Below are 24138 nucleotides of genomic sequence, written 5' to 3'. Positions count from 1 at the left end.
CAAAGCCTGGTTCTTGCCTCAACAGGGACAGAGAACACAGTGCATCAATCAGCAGCTGTCGGAATTTAGCGGCAACTTACCAGCTCACCAATGAAGGTGCCGAAGGGAGGGTGTCAAAGAGGCTTTGGAACCTGCGATTGATTTGCTCTCTCACACCCTGGTGCCACCTCATTTCATGAGTCCATGCAGCCTGACCTCCATCCCCCCGCACCCCCCTCCCCCATGCCAGGGAGAGGAACCATTTCACAGCTGGTCGGGGGACACGTGGAGGTATTTGCCGAGCGTTGGCAACCCTTCGCGAACTTTCAGCTGTTGCTGAGAACTCGAGGCCCTCTCGCCATGGGACATAATCACTCAAGTAACGCCCAGTCTCCAGCTGCCACCTCCCCCACTGCGCCTCCTCTGCCTTCTCTCATTCTTTTTATTTTTGCAAACCTGACCACTGCATCAATTTCTAATTTTCACCACCCTGTGAAGCAACAGCTTGAGTCAGAGACACATGGCAATCCACCGTAAAATCTTTAAAAATCTGCCCCGCAATTCGAGGCAAACAGAATTCAGAGCTGCCTGTGGAACTGCTCGGTGTCCGATGAATTTAATTCTCATTTTGCAGCAAGTCGTCCTGAATCCCAATCCCATTATATTTGCCACCGGTCACATTCCAAAAGGAAACTCGGTTAAACTGGGAGATTATTTTTTAATTCCTGAAATCCAACGTAATCTCCTGAAATCCAGGACAATCTGCGAGATTAATCTGTAATTCTGCCTGGGCAATTTGAGAGATTAACCTGTAACTCCTGGGACATTCTGGGACCACCTGGTGACCCCCCCACCTCACACCAGTACCTCACCTGAACAACCATTTCCTGTGGGTGAGAATTGGCAGTGAGGGTCAGAAGGCACTTGCACTGTGCTATAGGTTGGCACTGGCCCAAACCCAACGAGGAGTCACTGGATGGTGTAGGCATAGCGTGAAACCAGACTGTTGCCCTCTCTTCCCCATACTACGGGTACAGAGACCAACAGCCCACCGTCAACCACGGCTGTCATGATGATCAGCTGGCTTAGCGGCTGTTGAATGATCTTTCTGGTCTGAGTGTTAAGAGTGCAGAACTTGTGGCCACAATATGTGATGGAGGTGAATAACCTGGGTGCAGTTAAGGGGAAACTAGGTACATGAGGGAGGAAGGAACAGAAGTATATGCTGACAGCATGAGATGAAGTAGAGTGGGAGGAGGCTCGTGTGGAGCAGAAACATAGACCAATTGGACCGAATGGCCTGTTTCTGTGCTGAGGATTCTCCACTATTCTAAGTATTGCTCATTTGCCAAATAGCAGCTGTCTCGGGTGCAGTGTTCCTCCAACCTCGTGATAATTGTAAACTTCCGCCAAGACCACTCATGTTCAAGTAAAAGCCTTCCTCCCTTCTCTATCAGTGCTTGCTCTTCTAAATGTGTAATTAATGTTTTGCAGGACCTTCAGATGGTGAGAGGGAGTCAGAAAAGCTCCTCTTATCTCAGTGCTGTGTGCCTGCTGCCAGTAACACTGAACACCAGGTGTCTGACCACCACTCCCCCAAATACCCAGATAGCACTAATTCTACTCCCCCCCTGTAGCCATCCAGTCTCAGTGGCAATGAACCTGGTGACTCCAAACTGCAGCACTAACAGTTCACAGTCAGTCAGCACAAGCACAGGGAGTGGGGCAATGGGTGCATTGCAAATTGCAGGATTACAGTCCACTTAACTTCTAGGTTTCGTATGCATTCAATTTAAAACTGCTTCATATTAGTGTCTGACCAGTGTGGCTTCACTGCCAACAGCTCCTCACAACTCCAGCGGGACAAGAGTACTTAATTCTTTCATGGGATGTGGGCATCACTGGCAAGGTCAGCATTCATTGCCCATGAACTGACCTTGCTAGGGCAGTTCAGAGTCAGCCACAGTGCTGTGGGGTCTAGAGTCACATGTCGGCCAGGTAAAGATGGCATTAGTGAACCAGGTGGGTTTTTGTAACAATCAGTGATAGTTTCATGTTCACTATCTTTATAATCCCAGATTTATTCATTGAATTCAAATTCCACCAGTTGCCATGGTGGGATTTGAACCCATGGCATTAGCCTGGGCCTCTGGCTTACTAGTCTAACAACATTACCATTACACTACCATCAAGGGACTGTGCAAAAGTAACATTAACCCTCTTCATATTAATGAACAGAAGAAACTCCAGATGGCATTTCAGTAATATATGTGTAACATCTCCATTTACTTTGGCACGTTAGCACATCAAAAAAATCTTGCAGCACATTACGCAGTTTATTACTTTGCTAAGCCTTTATAAATCGCTGATTAGGTATCAAAATCGGGCACTACACTTTAGGAAGGATGTCATGGCTTCAGAGGCAGTGTAGAGGAGATTTACTAGAATGGTAGCAGGGATGAGGGAATTCAGTTATGTGGAGAAAATAGAGAAGCTGAGGTAGTTCTTAGAGCAGGGATTTTTGTGTGGAGATTTAACACAAGCATTTCAGATTTTGAGAGGTTTTGATCGAGTGAAAAAGGAGGAGTTTTCCTACTAGTGGAAGGGTCAGTAATCAGAGGAGACTGATTCAAGATAATTGGTAAAAGATCCAGGGGGGAGATGAGGAGATTTTTTTTTAAGCAGCAAGTTGTTATAATCTGGAATGTGCTGCCTGAGAGGGTGGTGGAAGCAGATTTAATAGCACCTTTCAAAAGGGAGTTGGATAAACATTTGAAGGGAAATAAGGATGCAAGAGCAGGGCAGTGGGACAAATTGGATAGCTCTTTCAAAGAGCCAGCACAGAAAAGATGGGTTGAAAAACTACCCCCTGATGTTATGATTCTAAGCATTGTTACATCTGCAAACGGCAGCTCTATCAAGATAGCTAGTTATTTTGCACTGGTTGGTGTTGGTTCGGGGGATGAATGTTGGCCAGGGCACTGGGAGATGTCAGCATAGTTCTGACAGTACTGAGATTAAAATCCCAGCACAGCAAAGATTACAATTCATTTAATTAACTCTGGTAATTTGTGGACTATCACCAGTTAAAATGAACATGAATTTCGCTGGACTTCAGTAAATGCCCCATAGGTTCACGAATGTCCTTCAGGTAAGGGAGCCTAACACATCAATGGGGTCCGGCCCACTGGAGTGGGTCCACTCTGACATGGCAAGCGTGACTCTCAGTGTGTCAGCTGTGGCTCAGTTGGTGGTACTGTTGCCTCTGGGTCAGAGGGTTGTGGGCAGGACATGAGCACAAAAACTTATGCTAACACTCCAATGGAGAACTGAGAGGAGTGCTGCACTGGTGGAGGTGCCATCTTCTGGATGAGATGTTAAGCCAAGGCCCCATCTCCCTGTTTGGGTGAGTGTAAAAGATCCCATGTCATTATTTTGAAGAGCAGGGGAGCTATCCCCGATGTCCTGGACAGTATTTATTCCTCAATCAACATCACAAGAAACAGATTATCTGGTCATTATCACATTGCTGTAACATTACTCTTGCTCAATGTTAGGTTGGAGGCTGGCTGGAGTCAAACTGAGCACAAAGGAAGATGGTTGTGGTTGTTGGATGTCAATCATCTCAGTTCCAGGACATCACTGCAGAAGTTCCTCAGGGTGGTGTCCTAGGCCCAACCATCCTCAGCTGCTTCATCAATGACCTTCCTTCCATTATAAGGTCAGAAGTGGGGATGTTGGCTGATGATTGTACAATGTTTAGCACCATCCGTGACTCCTCAGATACTGAAACAGTCCATGTCCAAATGCAGCAAGACCGGGACAATATCCAGGCTTGGGCTGACAAGTGACAAGTAACATTCGCGCCAAACAAGTGTCAGGCAATGACCATCTCCAACAAGAGAAAATCTAACCATCACCCCTTGACATTCAATGGCATTGTCATTGCTGAATCTCCCACTTGCAACATCCTGGGGGTTAACATTGACCAGAAACTGAAATGGACTAACCATATAAATACTATGGCTGGAACTCCCTCCCTAACAGCACTGTGGGTGTACCTACACCACATAGACTGCAATGGTTCAAGAAGGCAGCTCACCACCACCTTCTTAAGAGCAACTGGGGAGGGCAATAAATGCTGGCTTAGCCAGCGATGCCCACATCCCGTGAATGAATTTTTTAAAAATGGATGCAAAAGTTGGAACATAAGCAAGACAATGGATGATAAATTAAATGCAATGAAGATGTGGTTTCTGAGCTGTATGATGTGGGCATCTCACAGAGCGAATGAGGAAGTTTTGAGGAAAGGAGGCACACATGAAGAACTTTTGCAGAGCATCACCAAGAGACAACTACAAATCTGTGGGCACATTTCTTTGGAGAAAACAAACTAGAACACCTGGTGGTGACTGGTAAAACTAAGGGTAACAGAGCAAGAGGAAGGCATTGACAGCTTAAGAAGCAGAACAGGTACAAGTTTTGAGAATAACACCAAGATGGTGGTTGCTGTCAAGGACCATGAAAGTTGAAGAACCATGATCGCTGACATTGGAAAACATGGTGTCTGAGGATGAAGAGGAGCAGGGACAAAAAACAGAAAATGCTGGTAAAACTCAGCCGGTCTGGCAGCATCCGTGGAGAGCGAAACAGAGTTCACGTTTTGAGTCCAGCAGCTCTAATGAAGAAGAGATATACGGACTTGAAATGTGAATTCTGTTTCCATCTCCACAGATGCTGCCAAACCCGCTGAGTTTTTCCAGCATTTTCTGTTTTTCTTTCAGATTTCCAGCATCCGCAGTATTTTGCTTTTATTAAAGATGAACAGGGAGTTTGCTCTGCGCATATTGGCTGCTATGTTTCCTACATTACAATGGTGACTGCACTTCAAAAGTACTTCACTGACTGGGGCGCACTTTGAGACATCCAGGGGTCGTGAAGAGTGCTTTATAAATGCAAGTCTTCCTTCGCAGAGCAACTAGGGATGAAAAACAAATTGGACTTTTCCCACATGCTGAGATGGAGATTGCAGATTTCTGTGCGGCAAAAACAGGTAAATGGTGTTGAGATAAGAGGTTAACCGTGATCCAGTTGAATGGCGGAGCAGACTTGAGGGGCTGAATGGCTTCCTCCTTTGTTCCTGGAGCACCCTGGTCTTCTTCAGAATCTCAGTTAACAGAACAGGCAGACAGATTCTACCAGTTGAAGAATCACAGCCCTGATGAGGCAGCTGTCCTCCAGCACTGCACTGAAGTACCAGATTAATGAGTGGGAAATGTTTTCATGTGGGAGTGAACGTTAGTAGTTCTGACCCCAGGAGACACTGCGTGGGCTGTGAACACAGCTGAACATACGCAGATTCCAGTGATCTCTGCTGAGATGTTTCTCTGTGTCAGGTAAGGACAAGGCTGAAGTATGACTGTGATAGCCTCCGGGGCGAATAACCCTCCCATGCTCACTGTACGCACTCACACTAGGACACGGTTGCAGAAGGCTGTCAGTACCTGTAACTCAGCACCGTCAACAAATTGAAGAGAAGATACCGGGTAAATAAGCTACAAAAAGCTGTTTTCTCTGATGACCTATACCTCTAACCATCTGGTACACACTGTCCTCTGAGGTAGCACTTGAGCAGTTGCTAAGGCAGGAGGCCATTAGAAGCATGCCAGGGATGTGGGGCTTACTTTAACAAGTCTGTTGGTGTGTCAGGTTTAACCAATGCCTTCTGCAGATGCCTTGAGTTGGGGAGGGATTTCCAAAGATTTTCCTGGGATTTTTTTGCCTCTGGATTTTTGTATCCACACTGCACAGAGAGGGTGCTACACAAGCCCCAGTAGGCAGGGAGGGCGGTACACTGGCCCCATTGAGCAGGGAGGGCAGTTCACAGGCCCCAGTGGGCAGACAGAGTGGGTACATTGAGCTTTAATGGGCCTGGTGCTGCTTTTCAGCTCTCCCTTTTGCACATTAACCAGCATTAAGTGCAGCAACTGTGAAAGAATCAGACATCAGGAGGATACGCGACATATACATGAAGCAGTAACAAGGAGGGACAGGCGACAAGGCAGGCTGGGGTCCAGGAATGGGATCTGGGTAGTGCGGGGGCAAATCAGAGCTGGTGAAGAGACTGAAGAGAGGCGATGGGGGGGTTCACAAGGGAGGAGGATTAGAGAGACGGTGGGAGTTGACAGGTGGTAGGGTAGGTAATTGTCAGTTATTCATCTTTCCCTTGGTAGTTCCCTTCCTACTCCATTCTGCAGGCATTCAAAACCTAATCTTAGAGACATCCCATCACTCCTCTTACTCCATTTCTTCTGGTCTTTTCAAATTTGATGTTACAAGTCTCTCTGACTGCTTACATCGCCATGGTGACTACACTTCAGGAAGTACATATTGGCTGTGAAGTGCTTTGGAACAGCCTGAGGTGGTGGATGGTGCTGTACACATGCAATTTCTTTATTTCTTTCTTGCCAGTCCACCATCCTCGACCTGGTTGGGCTGAAGTTTTCTCACATAAATATTAGAAGGCTGAAGCCATCCATCTTGGTTCCCTCAAATCTCTACATTCTTCTTACTCTGCTGGCTTTGCCTTTGCTGTCAGCCCAGGGAGGTGCAGTAAAATGGCACACTGCCCAAGCCTGAGCTCAGTCCCAAAAGCGGTCACTTAACCAGCACTGCTCCCTTTGACTCAGAATTGTTGCCTGCTGCTACCTTAAGCCCCTCTGCTACTGAAACCCTTACCCACATCCTGCCCGCCCTTAAGGCCCGGATTCTCCAATGCCCTCCTTACCAGCTTCCAGGAATGACAACTCTTCCAAGACGCCACATAACGCTTACAGACCCGTATCCTCCATTACCTCCACCAGCCTTTCTTCAGGGCTTTGCAATCTCAAATCCGCTCAGGTATCGCTGAGGGAAACACTGCCTATATTGCTCAGGTGGAAACTGCACAAGCTTAAGCAAATTCAGAGAGCCCTGTGCCAGCGAGACAAGAAAGGCTGCACAGCAATTTGGAAGGTTCAATGCAACAGATCCACCTTAGGTAGTTCTTTGATTGTTCACTCAGTCATTCCAACTATGTAACCCTGTGACCCCTGACCCAGGTGCAGGCCCTGACTGTAAGCAAGGTGCGACCAGGTTAACAGACCCTTCACTTAATTACTGATGGCGGAATCCAACAACAAAAGCAAGATCATAATTACAACATGTAGGAATGCTGCTCCAGGTCTGGTCAGGCTTGCCAATGACTGAAGACACGCAATGGGGAAAGGTAAGACAATCCTTCAGTGGAAATGGGAAGAGGCTATTCAGGATGACGCAACAGAGAGCAACTTGATCAACATTCAAGACCCAACCTCATAAATGGGCATGTTAGAGTAAATTTGTTCAAATAGTGCTCATTTCGAGGCACTGCCAAACATAGTTCAATATGCTCCATTGTGGGAGGGCCATCAATGATTTACCCTCTGACCCTCAAACCCGTCAACCAATTGAGCAGCTGCTCTGTTAGTCTGAGGACTGAGGCCTGATGTGATACTCTAGCTTCCAACTTCCCCAAAGTTCAGCGAGGAACATGAAACAGGGCAGACCATCAAATTAGATGCACACAATGCAGAAAAGAACCAACTTGCATTGATGTAGCAACATTCACAATCTGAGGACTTGCTAAAGCCCTTTACAGCCAGTGAAGTACCTTCTGAACTGTGGTCATTGTCATAATGTAAGGAACATGGCAACCAATCTACGCACTGCCCACTCCCACAATCAGCAAAACGATGCTGACCGAAAAATCTGTTTATAGCAATGTTGGTTCTCGGATAAATATTGGCCAGGACACTGGGGAGAACTCCCCTGGTCTTTATCAAAATAGTGCAATGGGATCTTTTACATCCACCAAGGAGTATAGATGGGACCTCAGTTTAATGTCACAGTGAAAAGTTAGTACCTCCAACAGTGCAGCACCCCCTCAGTATTGCACTGGAGTGTCAGCCTAGATTTTTACCATTCCAGACTGGATTACGGCACATGTCCATAAAGAGGAAGATGAACCTTGTGGCTCAAAGGTGAGAACGCTACCATGGAGTGAAGGCTGAGGCTCGTGCTGATGGAACGAATGACAGAGAATGGTAAGGTCACACTAGTACTTTGATTGATAAATAAATAGCAACTCTCAAACCCTCATCCAATAGCACATTTTAACCAACAGAGGTGCCATTGAGCAGTGATGCCCTGAGGGCAGAACAAAGAGAAGCTGGCACTCTGCCATACCTGTAATGTTTGAGAGCATTCCTCATGGCATCAGCTGAGCAGTTTGCAATCTGTCAATGTCACAGATATGAGCAATTCAACCCAACATGTAGGAAAAAACATAGGAACACAGGACTTTGGAGCAGAAGTAGGCCATTCGGCCCCTCGAGCCTGCTCCACCATTCGATAAGGTCATGGCTGATCTGGCTGTGCCTCAACTCCACTTTCCTGTCTGTCCCCCATAACCCTTGACTCTCCTGTCTATCAAAAATCTATCTAACTCTGCCTTAAATAAAGTCAATGGCCCGGCCTCTACTGCCATCCGGAGAAGAGAATTCCACAGAATAACAACCCTCTGAGAAGAAAAAAATTTCTTCTCATCTCCATCTTAAAAGGGAGACCTCTTATTGTTAAACTCTGGCCAGTAGTTCTAGTCTCCCCTGCAAGAGAATCATCCTCCAGGTATCCACCCTATAAAAGTCCCTCAGGGCCTTATACGTTTCAATACGATCACCTCTCATTTGTCTAAACTCCAATGGGTAAAGGCCCAAACTGTTCATCCTTCATCATAAGATAAGCCCTTCATCCCAGGAATGTGTCAAGTGTACCTTCTCTGAATTTCTTCCAAAGCAATTATATTTTTTTTCAAATAAGGAGACCAAAATTGTACACAGTACAGACGTGGTCTCACCAAGGCCCTGTACAGCTGCAGTAAAACTTCCCCACTTCTATATTCCATTACCCTCGCAATAAACACCAGCATTTCACTTACCTTCCTAATAACTTGCTGTGTCTGCATACTAATTTTTTCTGATTCATGTACCAGGACACCCAAATCCCTCCATACCATCAAATTCTGCAATCTCTCACTATTTAAATGGCATACTGCTTTTCTATTCTTCCTGCCAAAATGGACAAGTTCACATTTTCCCACATTATAGTCCATTTGCCAAATTTTTGCCCACTCGTTTAACCTATTATCCCTTTGTAGACTTATTATCTCCTCTTGACAACTTACTACCCTTGGTGTCATTGGCAAACATAGCCACTATATATTCAGTCCATTCATTCAAGTCATTGACATAGATTGTAAATAGTTAAGGCCCCAGCACTGATCCCTGTGGCACTCAACTAGTTACAGCTTACCAACCTGAAAAAGACCCATTTATCGCATCTCTCTGTTTCCTGTTAGCCAACCAATCCTTTATCTATGCTAATATGTTACCCCCTACACCACGTGCTCTTATCTTGTGTATTAACTTTTGATGTGGTACCTCATCAAGTGCTTTTTGGAAATCCAAGGACACCACATCTACAGGTTCCCCTTTATCAACTTTCCTTGTTACTTCATCAAAGAACTCTAATACATTAGTTAAATTGCCATTCCCTTTCACAAAACCTTGTTGACTTTGCTTGATCCCATTATGATTTTTTAAGTATCCTGCTATAACCTCCTTGGTAATGGATTCTAGCAATTTCCCTATGAGAAATGTTAGGCTAACTGGCCTACAGTTTCCTGCTTTCAGTCTCACTCTTTTCTTGAACAAAGGTATTACGTTTGCTATTTTCCAATCAGCTGGGACCCTTCCAGAATCGAAGGAATTTTGGAAGATTATAACCAATGCATTTCTTATCTCTGCAGCCATGTCTTTTCAGGCTCTAGGATGCAGGACATCTGCTACTGGAGACTTGTCAGCCTTTGGGTTTAATAGTTTTGTCAGCACCTATTCCCTGGTGGTGGTGATTGATTTAAATTCCTACCTCCCTGTCACTTCTTGATTTTCTAGTGCTTTTGGAAAGTTGTTTAAGTCTTCAACAGTGAAGGTAGACACAAAATAACGGCTTAACACTTCTCCCATTCCCTTGTTTTCCTTTTCATTTCACCAGACTCACACTCTAGAGGACCAACACTAGCTTTAGTTGCTCTTTTCCTATTTAAATACTTGCAGAAACATACTATCTGTTTGTATTGTTTGACTGTGATCTGCATATTAAAATGTATGTTTTGCTAGTTTATTGTATTTTTAGCAAATAGGTAAATTACACTACACTTGAGCATCCTCCCAGCTTCCTTTATCTCACCCCATCAACATTTCCATCTATTCCCTTCTCCCTCATATGTTTATCTAGCTCCCCCTTAAATACATCTATACTATTCATCTCAACCATTCCCTGCTGTAGTGATTTCTCGTTCTACCAACGCTCTGGTTAAAGACGTTTCTCCTGACTTCCATATTGGATTTATTAATGATTAACTTGTACTTATGGCCCCGAATTTTAGATTCTCATCAGAAGTGAGAACATCTCTCTGTCTAGCTTATTAAGTTCCTTCATGATTATGAAGACCTCTAGTAGGTTACCAGTAAGTGTAAATAATGTACATATAAAATGCTAAGAAAAAAAGGATTAGGCAATTATTTAATCGAGGGAAAACTGCTGAGTTTCTCAAAAAAAACAAGACAGTGTTCAGGCTGAAGTGGGAGCAGGAGGCTCGGTGTGGGAGGGACCGTGGCTGCTAGAGGCCAAAGAAGCAGTGATCAGATTACAGTATGGAGGGAGGCAAGGGGAGAATCTGCAAGGAGACAATAAAGGACTTTCTTTTAAAAGATCGGTCGGCAACTCAGGTCCCAGTGAAATGTTCATACACATTTTAACCATTTGAGTGCTGCAGGCAGTTTGATGCATACTCAGCATCTCTGCAAATAATAGGCTGGATCTTGCTGGAATGAGGTATCTTGCAGCACGTTCCATTAACTAAGTCTTTCTCTGCGCCCTTCAGCTCGACACACTTTCTTTGCTCCACTGGAAGTGCGGGCTGATAACAGGGCAGTGAAGGTAACCAGGTATCTGGGACCTGAGTGAACAGCCGGACCAACAATATCTCCTTAACCAATGGGATTTAAGGATTGAGGAAGAAACAGAGGGACATTGGAAAAGGAAACCAGGTGAACTAGAGTCACATCGATACCAAAAGATAAAGAGGGTTAAAGGGGAAAGAGAAAGAGACACAGAAAGCCAAAGTTGAAATCAAAATTGGAACTTCTAAAATCTCCAGTAACAATTTTCTATCTGCAGGAGTGAGATGGAACAGCTTAAATGGTTCCCTTTCTGGACCAGGGAGATTTATTGGTAACTCTTTCGAGTACAAACACATTTCCATCTGTTTCAGATGAAGTTACATTGTTTCATAATTTGCCATTGTGAGATTTGAACTCTTGATCTTGGGGTTACAAGCCCAGTACCATAACTACTTGGCTATTTAGGCCAAGCCCAGAGATTTATTGGTAACTTTTTCGAGTACAAACACGTTTCCATCTGTTTCAGATGAAGTTACATTGTTTCATAGTTTGCCATTGTGAGATTTGAACTCTTGATCTTGGGGTTACAAGCCCAGTACCATAACCACTTGGCTATTTAGGCCAAGCCCAGAGATTTATTGGTAACTGTTTCGAGTGCAAACCCATTTCCATCTGTTTCAGATGAAGTTACATTGTTTCATAGTTTGCCATTGTGAGATTTGAACTCTTGATCTTGGGGTTACAAGCCCAGTACCATAACTACTTGGCTATTTAGGCCAAGCCCAGAGATTTATTGGTAACTCTTTCGAGTACAAACACGTTTCCATCTGTTCCTATTCAGATGAAGTTACATTGTTTCATAGTTTGCCATTGTGAGATTTGAACTCTTGATCTTGGGGTTACAAGCCCAGTACCATAACCACTTGGCTATTTCGGCCAAGCCCAGAGATTTATTGGTAACTCTTTCGAGTGCAAACCCATTTCCATCTGTTTCAGATGAAGTTACATTGTTTCATAGTTTGCCATTGTGAGATTTGAACTCTTGATCTTGGGGTTATAAACCCAGTACCATAACCATTTGGCTATTTCGGCCAAGCCCAGAGATTTATTGGTAACTCTTTCGAGTGCAAACCCATTTCCATCTGTTTCAGATGAAGTTACATTGTTTCATAGTTTGCCATTGTGAGATTTGAACTCTTGATACTCTTTTGAGTAAACCTGTTTCCATCTGTTTCAGATGAAGTTACATTGTTTCATAGTTTGCCATTGTGAGATTTGAACTCTTGATACTCTTTCGAGTACAAACCTGTTTCCATCTGTTTCAGATGAAGTCACATTGTTCCATAGTTTGCCATTGTGAGATTTGAACTCTTGATCTTGGGGTTACAAACCCAGTACCATAACCACTTGGCTATTTAGGCCAAGCAAATGAACTCTTGATACTCTTTCGAGTACAAACCTGTTTCCATCTGTTTCAGATGAAGTTACATTGTTTCACAGTTTGCCATTGTGAGATTTGAACTCTTGATCTGGGGGTTACAAACCCAGTACCATAACCACGTGGCTATTTCGGCCAAGCCCAGAGATTTATTGGTAGTGCAACAACAATTATCACACTGTTAAGAGGATACTTACACTGTTAATTAGGGGCCCCAGCTTTCTGTGGCAAGTTTAATGGGCAATCAGTGTGTAAATCTAGCCGATTCCTAAAAATAATGAGGAAGATTACGATGTGATGCCTTTTGTGCGAGGTAAACAGCACAGCAGTATGAATTGACCAGGTGATGCTAGGGATCCATGATTCACGCTGTATCTCACATCATGCCCTGGTCTAGGTGGCTGATTTTTCACACTAACAGCTGGGCATCATTAACATGCCATTATTTGGCTGCAAGATTTAACCCAGTGAATGTCTCCATTTGCTATTGTGGGCCTTGCCAGGTCAAAGGTGAAATAAGATGGCTTGGGGTAACGCGGTTCATGGGCCACAAAGTTCCCAAGCTCTAACCCCTATCTACACTAAAGTCAGCTGACCTCAATTCACTTCCATGTCCTTGAATTAGTGGGAAGGGGAAAAATTAAATAACAATCAAGGTTCGCACTCCTCACTCTCTGCGGCCTCCAGTTGGATAGTGTGCAGACAGGGCAATTAAGGTCAGTTTTGGCAGTAGTGCACTCCCCCTGCCCCACCCCAGGCTGAATGTCCTAGGCTTGCATGTGAAGAATGGTCGTCGGGCAGGAGGAGCATATTGGAGGGTGTTTGACACCTGTGCACACAAGCTCCAATGTGAGCTTCTGATCCTGGTTCCATTTTGAAGCAAGACAACCTTCTCGCTCAGCTGGGCTCAGTTGCCCCAGTGCACAAACTGGGTGGGAACGGCAGAGCCCAAAATATACCCGCCTATGAGCAGCAAATCCTGGCGGAAGACAGCTAGCTCGCTGATAAGAAGATGGGACAATCGCTATTAGTTTGTGCACAGCAAAGTCCCACGGAATGATATAAATGTTCTGCTTCTGGTGGTGTCGGTTGCTAACAGCAACATCGCTCTACATGTCTTTAGCTGAGCCTTCAATCTCTATTGCTGTCCCTATCTTAGTGCACTCAGAGAATTGTGACACACAAGTCACACTCAAGAGGGTTCTGAGCCCCAATCCTGGCAGGATTCCACTCAGCACTTGCCCCCAACCTGCTATTACAGCTCTCACTGTATTTACTATTACTCTTTCAGTCCTGTTTTTTATTCCTGCCTTCCAGATTGATCAGAAGTCTGTCACTTGGAACTTTGTCTAAAACTTTCTGAAAGTCCATTGTGAGGGCTGGGTTTGGGGCCCATTACTACTTTTATTTGTCCTGTCCTCAAAGTTTTGTCATACACAATCTTCCTTTTGAGACTCCAGTTGGTGATTTCTTCATTTTATTCAGTTATTGCTATACAGGCACTTTTCTAGCCATCCTTAACAACTTGATGGGTCTGTTGTTAACGGATCCTGGCTTCTTTGCCTTTTCTTTAATTATAAGCACTGTGTTTCTTCCTTTCACTCTTGTAGAGCTTCACCAAGGGTTACAATCCGCAGACTGGAGCAAGAATTTTTAAAGAGACACTTAGTTGGCCAGATTGACCACCCGTTAATAGTCACATGTCAAACTTACATGGACCTGTGTTGCTCAGTGTGGAGGTTTGTGCCCAAGTTCCTCTGACAGACAGAAAGTCAAACCACTTGATGTCTGGTTGACGTTCACCCGGATGAGCTGATGCCGACAGGGAGTTTGCCACCAGAGATGCCACAGTGATCGCAACACACACTGCAGGACATTGGCAGAGAATTATCCCCTGTCTCTGGTCCATCTGGCATAGGGTGACACTTCACAATACATTCATTCCAGTAATTTAAAGAGGCCAGGTCTCCATTGGTGTTCCTTACAGATACAGGCCGGTTCAATATTCCATACTATTTTCCATTCGATCAGTAAGGCCCTTTATGGGATCAATGTCCTTTCCAATGCTGTTAAATCACTGTGATTCAACAGCCAGTTTTACAACAATTTGTATTTATATAGCACCTTTGCTGTAGTACAACATCACAAGGCACTTCACAGGATTGTCAAACACAACTTGATATTGAGTCACATAAGGAGATATTAGACCAAAACTTGGTCAAAAAGCTAGGTTTCATGGAGCAGCTTAAAAAAGGAGAGGTAGACAGATGGAAAAGCTTAGAGAGAGAATTTACGGAAGTGAGTAATGGCCTGGGGAACTGGAGGCACCGACACCAATGGTCAATTAATATAAAATCGGATAAGAATAACAGGTCAGGATAGGAGGAGCACAAATATCTTGGAGGGTTGTGGACCTGGTGTAGATTACAGAGATAGGGAGGGTAAGGCCATGGAGGGAATTGAAAACAAGGGTGAGAATTTGAAAATGGAGATGTTGATTGACCAGGAGCCAATGGAGTCAGGAAGAACAGGAGAGGGTGGGATACGGGACTCACTATGAGTTAAGGTACCAGCAGTATTAGACTAATATAAGCCAACAGAACAGAACTAAGGTAGAAGCAAAATACTGCGGATGCTGGAAATCTGAAACAAAAACAAAAATTTCTCTCCACAGATGCTGTCAGACCTGCTGAATTTTTGTTTTTGTTTCAGAACAGAGTTAAACGCACAGCAGCAAAATTCCAGCTGTAATGAGCCAAAGGGACAGCGGTATTATGATTAACACCAATAACTGTAACAATGAAAATGCTACACAGCAACCAGGTGTAAATCTGAAGCTGTGTTGCTTAGTATGGTGGCTCTCTGCCTCCATTCAACTGAGATCACTGCCCTTCAATTCAACACAAAAGCAAGTCCCTTGAACTCGTGTGATTAATAAGAAAATCATGTTCAAGATAGAGTTATAAATCATTTTCCTTCACGTGGAATTTTGTAAACACATGTCAGTCAGACTTCTGGAGCACTGAGCACAGGAGTGGAGTTGAGGGAGGTAATTCCACAGAAACTCGAAAACTAAACAAAAAAAAAGAGCTCGTGGTCTGCAGTGACAGCGAGGGAGGGGGAACGGAAATGGATAAGAAAACCACACTGAATGACAGAAGCCTGACCCACTTGGGGTTATCAAACTGATGGGAGTTTCGCAACCAAAGACTATTAATTTGTACTAATGATGGTCTACGCTGTTTAAAGTAATATTGTACACTGCAGTATGCTTGAACACTGCTTCCAAGGCTGGCTGTTGAACACAAAGTTGTCACACTATGATTTTTTTAAAAAAGTGAGTACAGGGTGAGGGGGATGCCGACAAGGCCATGTTTATTGCAAGTTCCTAATCAATCCGAGGAGCGATTGTTTTTACAACTGTGTGGCTCACTCGCACTTCAGTGTGCATAAGGGTGGCATCAGTGAGCCAGTTTTCCTTTTAAGATTGTTATTTTCTGGTGCCTACCCACAAATGATCAGATTTATTCACTTCACAGCCACAATCTCTAAAACCTAGGGGCGGAATCGTCCCAGGTTTGCACTAAATGCAGCAGCAGGCATGAAAAAGGCACTTTATCTGCTGGCCACAATGGTAGATTTTCCCTCCATATTGTCCCCTTCCTGCCTCATTAATTATACAGCCACAGGAAACTTGCTGTCTCACTGGCAGACGGCCTCTGAATTGCCCGCCACCTTTACCTCACTGTTTCCTCACTCCGGGTGCCATATCTAAACTGCATCCGCCCATACAATTCTCAATGCTTGTTTCCCAGGACTGCTCCAGTGAAGACAAGGCCCTGAAAGCCAGGAAAAGTTGAGTGACCCATCACTGGAACGCCTTTTGGAGGCCCACCGTGATTTCCTCCACCCCCACTCTGGCTGCAGGAGGTCCAGCAATCTCACCACTCCGACTTGGGAGGCAGTGGCAGTGGTACTCAGTGCCAATTCTGCACAGAAGAGTTTGGCCATCCTGTGCAGAAATAGGATGAATGATCACATTTGTGCTGCCAGAGTAAGGCATCTCATCACTCTAAAGTCACACCCTCACAAGGCCATCACACATTCACTGGCATCTCACTCACTGCCAGTTCAAGTAACATCACCACTCACACTCTCTCTGTCTCTCCCTCTCACACCCTCACATCTCCATTTGTCCTCATCTCCTCTGGAGACTGCCTCCTCAGCCCTCACCATCTTGAGGCCACTTGCAAAGATCAATATGTGCCCCCACAACACACCTTGAGATACCCCCTTCCCAAGTACAACCCTCGCCCAGCAACCTCTTCCCTTGTCTGAGGCCACTTCTCCCCCTTCCCCAAGCAAACCCTCACCCTGCAGCCATTGAAAAGTCACCCCTGCCTTATGACTGGTTTGGTAGGTAGAGACCAGTCTCTAGAAAAGTGATGCGGTGCTGCCTGTGAAGCCTGGTGCTGATGACTGCGAGTGCTGGTCGCGTGTATACACTCACTCTCCATACTGGTTTCCAAAGTATAAACAGAAGCAGAGCAGACAAACCCTGCTTTGCCAATACTGACTTTCAAAACCTTTTAAAAGCTAGAAGTTATATCTATCACCTTGTGCATTATGGCCAGGTAGCTTTGAAATTTTTATAGTATCATAGACAAATGTAGCACAATTGGATGCCAATTGGTGCATCTAGTGTGTGCCAGCTCTTTCATAGGGCAATCCAGTTAGTTCCACTTCCCACTCTTTCCCCACATCCCTGCATTTTTTTCCTTCAAATATTTTTCCAATTTCCTTTTAAGACAACAGTTGAATCTATTTCCTACCAGAAAGTATATTTTAAATCCTAAGCATTCGGTACATGAAGAAGTTTTTCCTGACATTTCCTTTGGTTTTATTGTTAATCGTCTTAAATCCTTGCCCGATGGTTATTGATCCTTCAGCCAATGGAAATAGTTTCTCTTTACTTACTCCATCTAAACCATTCATGATCTTAAACAATTTTATCAAAACTCCTCCCTCTGCTCTAAGGAGAACAATCCCAGCTTCTCCATTCTATCCATGTAACTCAAACCCCTCATCCCTGGAAACGATGATATTAATTTATCTTTTTCGTCCTCAGCCTGCCTGAGCCTGCCACTTGCCTTGGACGATTTGTCTTGTTGATGAAAGTGAGAGCCCAGAATCAGCAACACACGCAAGCGTGTGAGTGACAGCCCTGTGTCAGTAGACTCAAAGACTGTAATCTCCTAGGAAAGGATCACAGTAAATGCAGAAGTCTATACAGGCATGGCAATTTAAGAACATAACAAAAAAAATCATAAGAAATAGGAACAGGAGTAAGCCATTTGGTCTCTCCAGCCTGCTCTCCCATTCAATATGATCATGGGAGCAGGTTATAGCTGGGCACTTAGAAAATCTCAATGCAATCAGGCACAATCAACATGGTTTTGTGAAAGGGAAGTCGTATTTGATTAACTTATTAGAGCTCTTTGAAGAAGTAACTAGCAACGTGGTTAAAGGGGAACCTGTGGATGTGCTGTACTTAGATTTCAAGAAGGCATTTGATAAGGTGCTACATCAAAAATTACTACACAAAATAAGAGCTCATTGTATAGGGGGTAACATATTAGCATAGATAGGGGATTGGTTAGCTAACAGGAAACAGAGAGTAGGCATAAATGGGTCATTTTCAGGTTGACAAAATGTAATGAGTGAACTAACACAGGGATCAATGCAAGGGCCTCTTCATTTTACAGACTACATTTACAATCTACATCAATAATTTGGATGAAGGGACCAAACGTATAGTTGCTAAATTTGCTGATAACACAAAGATAGGTAGCAAAGTAGGTTGTGAAGAGGACATAAGGAGACTGCAAAGGGAAATAGAAAGATTAAATGAACGGGCAAAAATATGGCAGATGGAGTATAATGTGGTAAAATGTGAACTTGTCCACTTTGGCAGGAAGAATAGAAAAGCGGCATCTTATTTAAATGGAGAGAAATGCAGAGGTACAGAGGGATCTGGGTGTGTAGGTGCATGAATAACAAAATGTTAATATGTGAATTCAGCAAGTAATTAGGAAGGCAAATGGAATGCTGTTGTTTATTGCAAGGGGAATGGAATATAAATGTGGGATGTTTTGCTACAGCTGTACAGGGCGTCGGTGAGACCACATCTAAAGTACTGTGTACAGTGGAGGTCTCCTTCTTTAAGAAAGGACATAATTGCATCAGGAGCAGTTCAGAGAAGTTTCACTTGACTGATTCTTTGAATGAGGGGGCTATTTTAGGAGAAATGTTGGACAGATTAGGCCTGTGTCCACTGGAGTTTAGAAGAACGACAGGTGATCTTATTGAAACTTATAAGATCCTGAAGGGGCTTGACAGATTGGATGCTGAGAGGATGTTTCCCGTTATGGGAGAGACTAGAGCGAGGGGGCACTGTTAAAAATTAAGGGCTGGGATTTTCCGGTCCCGCCCGCCGCAGGACTGGAAACTCCCCCCCAAAGTCAATGGACCTTTGGCTGGTCCGTCAAATTTTCCATCCCGCTTGTGACGATTCCCACGAGATGAAGAGAAATTTTTTCTCTCAGAAGGCCGTGAGCCTGTGGAATTCTCTGCCGTAGAGAGCGGTAGAAGGAGGATCGTTTAATATTTTTAAGGCAGATGTAGTTAGATTCTTAACTAACAAGGGAGTCAAAGGTTATTGGGGCAGGCAGGAAAGTGGCGTTAAAGCCACAATCAGATCAGCCATGATCTTATTGAATGGCAGGGTGGACTTGAGGGGCTGAATGGCCTACTTTTGTTCCTATTTTATAAGTTCATATAGCTGATACGATTGTGGCCTTAACTCCACCTTCCTGCCTACCCAGCCATACCCTTGTCTCCCTTGTAGATCAAAATTATGTCTAACTCAGCCCTGAATATATTCAATGGCCCAGCCTCTGCTCTCCATGGAAGAGAATCCCAAAGGTCAATGACAATCTGTGAGAAGAAATTTTTCCTCGTCTCTATCTTAAATGGGAGGCCCCTTATTTTGAAACTGTGCCCCGAGTTCACAATTTCCCCCTGTGAGGAAACATCGAGGTGGATCTAATGTAGGCAACAGGGGTCTCGGCCGCCAGCTCGCCCACATTGTCACTTTTAGGAAAAGCCCCGCCAAACTAGCGCCACTCAGGCACTTAACTGGATAGCGTTGGGCCTTCACTAAGATCCAAGGACTGGGTAGGTGGTGGCTGATGCCAGTACTACATGCACCCAAGGCCTAGGATTGTCACTGAATCCCAGACTACAGGTGAGAGTGATGGTGGAAAAGGGGTTGGGGGGTGAAGGGTGGGTCAGCAGAAAGGACAAAGGGGTGGATTTTAGAGGGCCAATCCTCCCCAATGTTAGGTCCCTCTATCAGGCACTGAGTGACTTTGAACGAGGGACCCCCTCACCACTTCCACAACCCTGGGAGCCTGTAAGCAACCCCACAAAAGTTTATTTGTCATGCTCCCATGCTGAGTCCCCCACGTGCTGCTATTTTAAAACCAGAGATGGTAGGACAAGGTCCTTACATGGACATTAATTGCCATTTAAGAACTTCAACTGGCATCTTGGCGGGAAGGCCGACCATGGGCTTTCCCACCAAGGACTTAATCAGGGTGCAGGCAGGAAGGCAGCAGGGCGGTATGTCATGTCATCTCATGTCCGTCACCCTCCCACCTGATTAAATGCCCTCCATGCCACCAATTTCGCCATGGGGGTGGGCATTAAATCCCACCAATCCTCTCAGCATCCACCCTGTCAAGCCCCTCAGAATCTTAGATGTTTCAATAAGACTCCATCGTATTCTCCAATACGTAAAGGCCCAACCTGTTCAACCTTTCCTCATAAGACAACCCCTCATCCAAAAATAAGCCGAGTGAATCTGAGCTGCCTCCAATGCAAGCACTATATATCCATCCTTAAAAAAGAAGACTAAAGCTGTACACAGTACTCTAGGTGCTCAGCAATGACCTGTACAGCTGTAACAAGATTTCATTACTTTTACACTCCAGCCCCCTTGCAATAAATGCCAACATTTCTTTTGGTAAAAGCAAAACACTGCAGATGCAGTCCTTTTCAGACCTGCTGAGTGTTCCCAGCATTTTCTGTTTTGGTCTAACATTCTCTTTACCCTCCTAATTACTTGCTGTAGCTGCATGCTAACTTTTTGTGATTCATGTAGAAGGACACCCAGATCCCTCTGCACCCGACAACACTACAGCTTCTCTCCATTTCAATAATATTCTGCTTTCCAAGTCTAGAAAATTGTCACCACCAAATCTTCGAGTGCTGGGCCCAACCAGAAGACAGCACCGCGCCGTGCAACTCTCATGTGCAGGGACGTCAAAGTGCGGGTTGTTCAGGGTTTGGATGGCAGTTGCGATCAATTAGCAACCTGCAGTTCACTGAAGAATGTTTACAGGCAGTTATGTAAGAAGACTGACGGGCTGTTGAAATGAAATATGCTGCGGATTCGAGAGTGAGGAGACCAGAGATGGAGGCTTGGTGTTTAGAAAACCGATGAATATCAGCATCAGCAAACCATCGGGGAAACCTCACCAGCTGTGCATCGCCGGGCACATGGGTTGGAAGGTCCTTAAATTGTACAAAACAAAAGCACAAATAGGGGAACAAGGTGCAAAAGCAAGGGAGACATGTTAAAACTTTATAAATCACTGGTTAGGCCTCAAGTTGGATTATTGCTTAAAATTCTGGGCACCACACTCTTGCAAGGATGTCAAAGGCTTGGAGAGGGTGCAAAGGAATTTTCTAGAATGGAACCAAAGATGAGGGACTTCAGTTATGCGGGGAGAAGGGAAAAGTTGGCATTGTTCTCACTGGAGGGTAAAAGTTACAGTGAGACTGAAGAGAGGCGTTCAAAATTTATGAGGGCTTTGATGGAGTACATGGGGAGAAACTGTTCCCCGTGCAGGAGGATCAGTAACAAGAGGATATAGATTTCAGATGCTTGGTAGCTGAATCAGAGAGTGGGGGTTAGTACGTTGGTGGGGATGGTGGGGCAGGGGTGAGGACAATTTTTGTTACACAGTTACATGGTGAATTATGATCTGCAATGCCAGTGCCTGAAAGGGTAGTACAAGCAGATTCAATAGCAACATTCAAAAGGGAACTATATAAATATTTGCTGGGAGAAAAACTTACAGGACTATGGAAGAGAAGGGGTGCAGGACTAATTGGAAAGCTCTCTCAAAAGAGCCAGCACATACACAATGTGCCAAATGTCCTCCTTCTGAGTTGTTCCATTCAATGATTTGATGAAACTGGAACTGACTGGAGCTTACCCTCCGTGAGTTCAGCAGCAGCCACTTCATGTGGTAGCTCTTCTCCAATGACAATTTAAATCAGAACATTCACAATGGGGCCAGACAAAAGCACCATTATCACAACCAACAGGAGAACAATTGCACAATATGGCAGCTTAGTTGACTCACCGTCTAATGGTATAAAGGAAAGGGAGAGCAGCAAGCTGAGAGGCATCAGCACATTCACCTCATTAATATTTAAGATCCTGTACAAATTCAGTGAAATATTCCTCCTCCCCTCATCCAAAGTAATAATGTGAAAACGTGTGAGCTCAAGAAATGTTTTCCTCCAATACCCTGATTGGTTGTAGGGATGTGGTTGAGCAGATCAGGAACTTGGTGCTATCTTTTTAGACAGACATTTTAAAAATGTACAGACAGGTATGAGATATGACAGAGGGTGAGGCAGGGATTGTTGAGGGAGAGAGATGAGAGAGAAGGGGTTGAGGGAGAGAGCTGAGAGAGAGGGGATTGAAGGAGAGAGTTGAGAGGGAGGGGGTTGAAGGAGAGAGCTGAGAGAGAGGGGTTCAGGGAGAGAGTTGAGAGAGAGGGGGTTGAAGGAGAGAGCTGAGAGAGGGGTTCAGGGAGAGAGTTGAGAGAGAGGGGTTCAGGGAGAGAGCTGAGAGAGAGGGGGTTGAAGGAGAGAGCTGAGAGAGAGGGGGTTGAAGGAGAGAGCTGAGAGAGAGGGGTTCAGGGAGAGAGTTGAGAGAGAGGGGTTCAGGGAGAGAGCTGAGAGAGAGGGGTTTGAGGGAGAGAGCTGAGAGAGAGGGGCTTGAAGGAGAGAGTTGAGAGAGAGGGGATTGAGGGAGAGAGCTGAGAGAGAGGGGGTTGAGGGAGAGAGTTGAGAGAGAGGGGGTTGAAGAAAGAGTTGAGAGAGAGGGGGTTGAAGGAGAGAGCTGAGGGGGGATGAAGGAGAGAGCTGAGAGAGAGGGCGTTGAAGGAGAGAGCTGAGAGAGAGGGGATTGAAGGATAGAATTAAGAGAGAGGGGATTGAAGGAGAGAGTTGAGAGAGAGGGGATTGAAGGAGAAAGCTGAGAGAAAGAGTTCAAAGAGGTTACAGGGAGAAAGTTGAAAGAGGATTGAGGTTGAGAGAAGTTTGAGACAGGAATGTAGAATATATTTCAGGATGTTAACAAATTGGTCTTTTTGAAAACAATATATAATGGTACATGCTCTAACCCCCAGGCCTTCTCTGGCAGCTGCCCTCCAACACCAAAGACATATGACAATAGCAGGCAGGGGAAGTAATCGGTCAATAAGCAAGAATTTCTTCAGATTGATTAACTTATAATCATAGGTGTGCTATATTGTACAAGGGAATAGAGGAAGGGAAGCTGAGTGAAGGGTTCCACCTGCACTGCTGTTCTTTAATCAATTTGTTCATCCAGACACAGAGCAGACAGCTGTCTGTTATTGCTTCGCTCAATAAACAATCTCCCACAAAACTCCCTCATGAAGAACAAGCCTCTTCTCATTTATTCATAATGCAAGAAGGTTTGGCCCTTGATCACCTACTGGCACGTGCAGCCTTCATCCCCAATACATGCACTATCATGTTTAATCGACATATCTCCAGTAATTTTATTACAGTCTATAGTGAACCTCCCATCAATACAACCCCACTGTTACAGCTCTTCAAATACATCCACACTATTACTGCTCACTCAAATACATTCACACCTTAACAACTCCCTCAAATACATCCTCACCATTTTGCTTTCTAATTTGAATTCCATGTGACTTACAGTCTTCATGATAGGGTGGAGTGTACATGGGGTGTGGAAGGGGAGGTGCCAGAGAACTGCAAATGTTACACTCTCATTCAAGAAGGGGTGCAAGGATACAGCTGGCAACATCAGGCCAGTCAGTTTGACCTCTGTGGTTAGAAAACTGCTGGAAATATAGTTCGGGATAAAATCTATAATCACTTAGACAAGTACAGGATAATTAAGGAAAGCCAGCATGGGTTCATTAAGGGCAAATCATGTTTAACTAACCTGCTGAAGATTTTTGAGGAGGTAACAGAGAAGGTTGATAAAGGAAATGTTGTTGATGTGGTGTCTATGGATTTTCAAAACGCATTTGATACAGTGCCACACAACAGACTACTGAGCAAAATCCTAGGTCATGAAATAAAAGGGAAAGTATGCACTTGGTAGAGTCTATGATAGGGTAGAGTGTACTTGGGGTGGGGAAGGGGATTAAATGGGTGGGTAGGGTCTATGATAGGGTAGAGTGTACTTGGGGTGGGGAAGGGGATTAAATGGGTGGGTAGGGTCTATGATAGGGTAGAGTGTACATGGGGTGTGGAAGG

This window comes from Carcharodon carcharias, chromosome 16 (genome assembly GCF_017639515.1).
Source record: "Carcharodon carcharias isolate sCarCar2 chromosome 16, sCarCar2.pri, whole genome shotgun sequence".
Classification (NCBI taxonomy): Eukaryota; Metazoa; Chordata; class Chondrichthyes; order Lamniformes; family Lamnidae; genus Carcharodon; species Carcharodon carcharias.
The sequence above is the reverse complement of the archived record's forward strand: the minus strand, read 5'-3'. Positions refer to the sequence as shown.